Genomic DNA, 6182 nt, shown 5'->3' with positions numbered 1-6182 from the left:
CTCAGATGAATCTCCCAGGCATGACACTGAACTCAAGCAGTAAGACAGGACTAAGGCCTGAGGAAGGTGAAGCGACACACGTGAGCTGGCTCAGTATTTGTTTGTTTGTTTTTTTCCAGATGGAGTTTTGTTCTTGTTGCCCAGGCTGGAGTGCAATGGCGTGGTCTCAGCTCACTGCAACCTCCGCCTCCCTGGTTCAAGCAATACTTCTGCCTCGGCCACCCAAGTGGCTGGGATTACAGGTACTCGCTACCACATCCAGCTAATTTTTTTGTATTTTTAGTAGAGATGGGGTTTCTCCATGTTGGTCAGGCTGGTCTCAAACTCCTGACCTCAGGTGATCCACCCGCCTTGGCCTCCCAAAGTACTGGGATTATAGGTGTGAGCCACTGCACCGGGCTCGGGCCTTTTTTTTTTTTTTAAAAAAAAAAGAGAGAGTTTGCTCTGTCACCCAGGCTGGAGTGCAGGTGGTATGATCTCAGCTCACTGCAGCCTCCACCTCCCGGGTTCAAGAAATTTTCCCACCTCAGCCTCCCGAGTAGCTGGGATTACAGGCACCCACCACGCCTGACTAATTTTTGTATTTTTAGTAGAGACAGGGTTTCACCATGTTGGCCAGGCTGATCTCGAACTCCTGATCCCAGGTGATCCACCTGCCTCGGCCTCCCAAAGTACTGGGATTACAGGTGTGAGCCACCGCGCCCGGCTGAGACTCTTTTGATGTCAGAAAAAATGCCTAATGCCAGAATCTGGGCTCATGGTGTGTGGGCGGCTCCACATGGGGTTTGGCACGTATGTTGAGGGGTCTGCCTTTGCCCCTCCCTTCCTGGGCCCAAGCGGATGGGGTAGCAGGCGGGGAGGGGCCTCAGTTGTCCGGGTGGGACCCCTCCACACAGGATGGGGTGTCCTGCTGGGTGAGGGAGCCTCAGGGTTCCCATGCAATCTGAACGCTGGAGCTTGGGTCTCCTCCCCAGGGTGCAACAGGCCTCACATCATAGGGCACCCCCACCCTACCTCCCCCTCAACCCCACTCAGTCAGGCCAGGCTCTGCCTAGGCCCCTTGGGGCTGCAGTTTCTCAGGAAACAGCACTGCCCAGGGCACCTCCCCCGCAGCAGCCACTGCCCACCCCACCCTGGGCATCACTCCTTGCGGCCTGACAGGTGCATGCCGGTGGCAGCATGGCAGCAGGCTCCCTGTGCAGTGTGCTTCCTGCCAGGGAACTCGTTGGCCTCCTGCTGGCATCACACATCCCTGACCCTCCCTGAGGGTCCTCCCAGGTTTCTCAGGCCTGGGACAGGGGGCAGAGCAGCAGGAGACAGAAGTGGTGATCCACCAGGCAAGGGGCTGGGCTGGCGAAGGCACCCCCTGGGATCCCTGGCCAGGCTGGGGCCAGGAATGGGAGAGGCTCAGGGCGGGTGCTGGGGCAGAGCCCGGGAGCTGGAGGAGAAGCAGGTGGGGAGAGAGCAGAGCCCCACTGAAGGGAGCCACAGTGAGCCCCAGCCACAGATGGGACAGGCCTCGAGTCCTCTTTGGCCAGGAGACTTCCAGGACGAATGGTGAGAATGCAGGGGTGGGCCGCCAGGAGCCTAGGAGCCCGTCCACACCTGCCAGGCACCGTCTGTACGAGAGGCCAGCTTCCAGCGTGGTTGAGGTCCCAGGTCCCTCCAGCGCCCAGCAATGCCTGGGTCCCAGACAGCACAGTTGCTGCCTCCTTCTCACCAGCAGGACCTGCTGAGCATCTGAGATGCCTGGGGTGTCACAGGTGAGCCAGCAGTGACAGGTGGGAGGTGATGTGTCATGGGTGAGCTAGTGGTAGCGGGTGGGAGGTGCTGAGCCAGTCCTGGGTGACATATGGGTGGATGGGAGATGTCCCATGCCACACTTTGTTTTTTTTGTGGGTTTTTTTTTTTTTTTTTTTGAGACGGAGTCTCGCTCTGTCACCCAGGCTGGAGTGCAGTGGCCGGATCTCAGCTCACTGCAAGCTCCGCCTCCTGGGCTCACGCCATTCTCCTGCCTCAGCCTCCCGAGTAGCTGGGACTACAAACACCCGCCACCTCGCCCGGCTAGTTTTTTGTATTTTTAGTAGAGACAGGGTTTCACCGTGTTAGCCAGGATGGTCTCGATCTCCTGACCTCGTAATCCGCCCGTCTCGGCCTCCCAAAGTGCTGGGATTACAGGCTTGAGCCACTGCACCCGGCTTTTTTTTTTTTTTTTTTTTTTTTTGAGATGGAGTCTTGTTGTGTCATCCAGGCTGGAGTGCAGTGGCAAGATCTCGGCTCACTGCAAACTCCGCCTCCTGGGTTCACACCATTTTCCTGCCTCAGCCTCCTGAGAAGCTGGGACTACAGGTGCCCACCACCATGCCCCTCTAATTTTTTGTATTTTTAGTAGAGACGGGGTTTCACCGTGTTAGCCAGGATGGTCTCCATCTCCTGACCTTGTGATCCACCCACCTCGGCCTCCCAGAGCGCTGGGATTACAGGCGTGAGCCACCGCGCCCCAGGCCACACTTTGAAAAGGACAAATGGACCGGGATGCTGCCCTCGAGCTCATAATGTGCACCTGGCTGTGCCTCCGTTCCCCAACCCCCCGCTCTCCCCCAGATCCCCCCTGCTCCCGGGTCCCCACCCCCTGCCCCCACCCCGGGCAAGCCTCAGGGGTGGGGGCTGTGCCTGCAGGAGCAGAGCCAGAACAACTGGCAGAGACCAAACCTGGTCATCCCTCACAGGCTATGTGGCCATGGGCAAGTCACTCTACCTCTCTGGGTCCCGGTCTCCACATTTTCAGAGTAGGGGCAGTTTCTCTGTGCCCTGAAAGTGGCTGGGAGTCTAGGTCAGGTGACAGCTCAGGGCAAGTTCTCAAGGGCCCCAGAAGCATCTAGGGTGCAGGGGAGGCTCCAGGATCCCCAGTTTCCCACTTTTAAATGAGGTGACTCGAGACCCTCTGAGATGAAGGGACCCTGGACATTGATCATTTTGACCTCACATCTCTAGGAGCATGTCCAGAGTCTGCCATTCCTTCCAGAAAGGAAAAAGGAGAGCTCACGCCAAGGTCTCCCTTGTTTAGCCAGGGAGGTGGGAGTGGGGTCGAGGGGCAGCCAGGAAACATGAGCACATTCGTCATGGGGGGCAGGGGCTGCACGGGTGGCCGGGCAAGGCGAGTCCATGGTCAGCACCAGCGGCAAACTGTCCTCTCCCTGTGCCTCAGTTCCCTTCTCTGTAAAACAGGAGAACTCTGCACCCCACCCCCCATGCCGAAGTGTGGGGCAAAGCTGCGAAGGTGCTGGTGCCCGGCCACCCTCAGTCAAGGCGGCCAGAAGCCCTCGGTGAGTGGACGTGGCCCCACAGGGATGTAGGGGATGAGGCAGAACCCAAGGCTCCCGGAGTTCCCAGTCCATGCTCCCCTGCACGCAGGCCCACCCGCCGCCCTTTCCAGAGAGAAAAAGAAATTTGTCTAAAGCCTGTCAGAACGGCCCCAGACTCCACACTGGTGACGTCTGCATCCCCCCGGGCACCGGTGTGGCCTCAGTCCTTCCTCCCAGCCAGTTCACACCACCCTTGCTCCCTGCCCGCCCCCAGGTCCTGGTCCTTCTGCCACAGGCTGGTAGGCGCCCAACAGCCCAATGGCAGCTCAGATGGAGACTGGGGTCCTGGATCTGCTGGGGGGAAAGTCACAGCCACACCCTCCACCGGGCTGGGGACAGCTGCCCATAGGCCAGGCCAGTGCTGGGATTATGTCTGGGGCCACCCAACAAAGGACCACAAATGGGGCAGCTGCAGACAACAGAAGTTTATTCTCTCCCTGTCCTGGTGGCCGGAACCAAAATCAAGCTGTCGGCAGGACCGTCCTCTGTCCGCAGGCTGCAGGGGAGGTTCCTTCTGCCTCTTCTGGCGTTTGGTGGCCCCAGGCGTCCCGTGGCCTTGGCCGTGTCACTCCAGTCTCTGCCTCGTCTTCGTGTGGCCTCTCTCACCCTCCTCAAATCTTCTCCGATCTCTATCTTCTAAGGGCCTTTGTCTCTGGACAAAGACCCTTTTCCCAAATAAGCCTGTTGTGTTCACAGGCTCCAGGTGGACCCATCATTTGGGGGCCCACTGCAGTGCAGCTCCTACAGTACTTCAGAGTCGGAGACAGGGCCACTCATGGCCATGAGGCCACAAATGGGTGTGGGGCCTGAGAGCAGCAGGCGGGTCACCCAACACCAGACAGGAGCAAGCCCAGGCAGGGGCGGCCGAGAGAGCCGGGAGGGTGATCGGGTGAGGCGCCTGCCCTCAGAGGAAGAGACGGGACAGGGCACACGGCGGGGCCTCACCCGCACCCTCTGGTTCTCCCCGTGCCTTGGGGCCACCCCCACTCCATCCTGTTCCTTCACTCCCCTATTGGAGAGGGTTTTCCCACGATGGCCTGGACATGGAGGGCTCGGGAGGTGGGTGACCTGCCCAGTGTGCCCAGCTGGAACTGGCCGACTTGGGCCCAGGTCCGTGTGAGTCCCGGGCCCCGCCGCCTCCTGAGACCAAGGAGCATTTCCCTCTCTGGCGATGGGCACGGGAGTTCCTGCCCTGCGCTTCTAGCAGGATGGCGACTGTCCGGCGGGCCCCGAGAGGAGGCAGCTGCTGTACCCTCTGCACTGGCTCTCAGGGATGGCTGGGCTGTTAGGCCCGAGCTAGACCTGGGGCCGCCGTGTGGAGAGGTGGCCCCAGGAGCCCACTGTCTTGGATGTGGGCCACCCCCATGCCTGTGCCTGTCCCCATCACACACCAGGCAGGCCCCACTAGCGCCCACACCCTCACCAGGGTGCTCCATGGCCCCTCTTCTGGTCCCCACCCATGTGTCAGCTCCTCACAGTTCCAAGGGGCCACCCAGCATCCCTGGGGCCCAAGCCCTTGGAGGATGCGGTCTGGGAGGGTGGGACAGACACCTCTTCCCCAGGCCTGCCTCTGATGTGTCACCCAAACCTTTAAACTTTGCACCTCAGGTTTATGTATTTATTTATTTATATTTTTTTGAGACAGACTCGCTCTGTTGCCCAGACTGCAGGGCAGTGGCGTGATCTCGCCTCACTGCAACCTCTGCCTCCCAGGTTCACGTGATTTTCCTGCCTCAGCCTCCCGAGTAGCTGGGATTACAGGGGCGCGCCACCACACTAATTTCTGTTTTTTAGTAGACATGGGGTTTCACTATGTTGGTCATGCTGGTCTCGAACTCCTGAGCTCAAGTGATCCACCTGCCTCAGCCTCCCAAAGTGCTAGGATTACAGGCATCAGCCAACGCGCCTGGCGGGACCTCAGGTCTATAATCATCTAAATCACCCAACAGGGGGAGGCAGCAAGACCTGGGCAGGCAGGGCCAGGCAGGAGGGCCATCCGCCTGTCCCCTCCCCACCCCCAGCTCTCCCAGGCACTACAGCCTGGGGCAGCCCCTCCCCCAGGGCCCCACCCTCAGCCTCCTGTGCGGGTGAGGAGGAGCAGGCAGCCTCACTGGAGCCCAGATGACCAAGCTGAGGCGCTCCCCTGCCCCACCCCACCTGCATTTGAGGGGTGGGCTCTGTTTGTGGCCATGGGGAAGGACAGACCCCCACACTCCACAAAGCCCTCCCCTTGGCTGCTCGGGCGTCTGGGCCAATTCTGGTTGTCCTGAACCAGAGGCCACCAGTGGCCCCTGTGGAGGCTCAGAACCAAAATCTCACATTCTTGGAGGCTCTTGGGGTCCTCAGGGTTGAGGAGTGCAGCAGCGTGCAGGCTGGGAGGGAAGCCTGGGATCAAATCCTGCCTCCCCTTCTTCCTGTTGGGTGGCCTTGATGGGGAGTGAGGGCTTCCTGGTGACTGAGCCTCAGTGTCCTTGTGTGTCCTGGGCTCGGAGAAGTCCCTTCTGGAGGCAGGAGGGTCCCTTCCTCGTGGTCAGGGCAGGGAGGAAATGCGCCCCAAGGAAGGATGGCAGCGCCCACTGCGCCCGTTTCTTCTTCCCCCCACTCCGGGCTCCTCCTCTGATTCTGTGTTGGGGACTCTTTTCTCCCCCTCAGAGTCTGAGGCTTCTAGGCCTGTGCTGTTCATACCTTGACCCCACCCCAGCCCCCATGTTCACAAGCCCATATCCGCCGGAGCCGCTTGTGACATACGACCCTCTCCTAGAAGTCCCTGGGCTCCACTCGCCCCCACAGGGTTTCCAGCCTGCTTGCAGGCCCAGG

The 6182-nt window shown here is 60.1% G+C and overlaps 1 pseudogene; it reads right to left on the bottom strand.

Annotated features, from left to right (window-relative positions):
* Positions 1–1076: 1076 nt before the first annotated feature.
* Positions 1077–4801, bottom strand: LOC104655009 (annotated as a pseudogene).
* Positions 4802–6182: the final 1381 nt, after the last annotated feature.

The sequence above is a fragment of the Rhinopithecus roxellana genome, chromosome 19 (assembly GCF_007565055.1).
Source record: "Rhinopithecus roxellana isolate Shanxi Qingling chromosome 19, ASM756505v1, whole genome shotgun sequence".
NCBI lineage: Eukaryota > Metazoa > Chordata > Mammalia > Primates > Cercopithecidae > Rhinopithecus > Rhinopithecus roxellana.
Note: the sequence above shows the minus strand (reverse complement) of the source record. Positions and strands in the feature narration are given on the sequence as shown.